Below are 2,198 nucleotides of genomic sequence, written 5' to 3'. Positions count from 1 at the left end.
CTGACTAAACAAACGGACAAGTTTTTGTCCAAATAGGTCCGCCGGTTGTGTAGACTCTTGTCCAGGGCGACCCATTTTGGACAATAATGGACATTTTTGTGTCCGAAATAGTTCTCCCCATTGAAGATGCCTTTAGATTATAATTAAGTTCTAGTTGAATAACTCCCCCACTGTAAACATTCCCGAAATTATTCATACCCTTTTTATTTTTGTTGACCTGAATATTACGTTTGAGTCTAAACTCGTACTCTACGAACTAACAATCATTATAATTCCTCACACAAATAGACAATCTTGTAAGATAACCCGGACACCATCCAGTTGTAATTAAGCACCTGCATAGATAACTTCTCGCCATTGTCAAAAAATCTAGTTTATTTACTATCGCTAGCCCACCTACAATTACCACAACTACCCTAATTTTGCATATAAATAATTTATGCATCCAGTTTCACACACCTCTATTTACTAGCTATGCGAGATTATTTTCATACCTCTCAAAATTACTGGAAGTTCTTGCAGAAATGTGAGTGTTGCACATTGTATATTTGTTGTCAATTATCTCTCAAGTAAACATAACTTTTAATCGATCCACAATTTTCATTTCGTCAGGTCATGGATCATACATGAGTACCCTAGATTAGTAGACATTCTTGGAATTGTTATCAGGAACTGTTAATTGGAACCACCCAATGGATCACAAGCTTTTCTCTTGTATAATCAGGCGAATAATGCAGATCAACATCACAGAATGCATCATGGCATGGATTTCTCATTGGAGCTGTCATCTTGAACCATAATTTGCGGTAAATCTATCCCATTCGCACCATTTTTAGCGTACATATCTAGCACTATAACCCAATTAGTTAGGAAATTACACCACATTACTTATTAACGTCATTAACCATAATCCATCATCTAATCACAGGTAGATGTGGTGGAAGTAATGAATTACTCAAATATTGCATCTATCCCAAACCAATTTGTCAAACAGGGGTTTACCGTAAACTCTTGCTGGCTGGTGAGTTCCACTACACTATAATGTTATATATTACCAATTAATCAGTACACAAATGCATTTATTTATGTTACTAATGCACACATACCTTCCCACAAATCCAAAATAATTTAGATTATAAAACACTTCTCCATGTTGTTCCACACTCCTTTACTTCTACTTGACAGCTTGTACAATTTTTCTTTTGAAACGCCGAACAAAATAATTCATGTCATGGACCCTACCACTGGATCTTGAGGATTAAACGCAACAAAGAAGCTAAAACTAACTGCAAATTTAATCCAAAAGGATTTATTTGAATGCATCCAGAAATATTTCGCTGACTGGCAAATCGATAAATTCAACTTGTCAAAGCGATTCCCTATACTAGTACACCCATTACAGGAGGTTATCATTTTACGCTGCTTGAACTTTCCTCCTTATTTCCTATGCAAATATTATAGTAACAAGAATATTCGTGATGCCACGACTGTATTCAAATCTTTTTTACAGTGATGAATCCGATATCTGCGCATCTTTCTTTGTGAAAAAACTGGTGTCTAAGACTTGAAATTAGCAGTTTGCAAGGTCTTACCTTTATATGATTTCTATGGTTATCAATTTCTTTTATATATTTACCCAGCCTGAAAAAAAATGTAGCTACCAATCTTGGCTGTTGCTGTGGGGTTCCACAACATAGCTGACAAGTTATTTTACTTGCAACATATCACAGATAATATTGATAACCACGGATGAATGATATTACACAAAGAATGATGATGCAAGGGAGCGCATCCAGTTTTGCTGAAGATCGCCTCCACGCGGCTAACATTGAACTTACCATGTTGGATTAGGCAATGCTGCCACTCTTGTGTAGATGCCCGAACATGTAAATTATATCGAAATCCATTAGTAGTATATCAAAACTCCAAGATCCCCAGGGCCTGCAATCTTTACGTTCACTGCTGGACAATCTCATCTAAATCAAAGACATCCCTGTTCAACTGTTTTACATTTTATTCTGCTGACACCTGTAAGAAGACTTACATGGATCTGAACAAAACTAGACAGATGGATAACCATTCGCAACATCATAGCTTTTCTGGTGCTCACACTGGAAATTTATTTTTCGGTATGAAATATCTTGTATTATGTCCTTGATTCGATAAAAATAATTAGACATGCCTTAACTTTGTCTAAA

At 36.0% G+C, this 2,198-nt stretch overlaps 1 long non-coding RNA gene across 1 annotated transcript; it reads left to right on the top strand.

Moving 5' to 3' along the window:
* The first annotated feature begins 311 nt into the window (after window positions 1-311).
* On the top strand, window positions 312-1,875 carry LOC124654626. Its single transcript, XR_006988399.1, has 3 exons — window positions 312-806; window positions 929-1,021; window positions 1,731-1,875. It is a non-coding gene; the product is annotated as an uncharacterized LOC124654626 (long non-coding RNA).
* The last annotated feature ends 323 nt before the right edge of the window (window positions 1,876-2,198 follow it).

Source organism: Lolium rigidum, chromosome 5, assembly GCF_022539505.1.
Source record: "Lolium rigidum isolate FL_2022 chromosome 5, APGP_CSIRO_Lrig_0.1, whole genome shotgun sequence".
In the NCBI taxonomy this organism is placed as follows: Eukaryota; Viridiplantae; Streptophyta; class Magnoliopsida; order Poales; family Poaceae; genus Lolium; species Lolium rigidum.
This window is presented reverse-complemented; position numbering and strand designations above follow the sequence as displayed.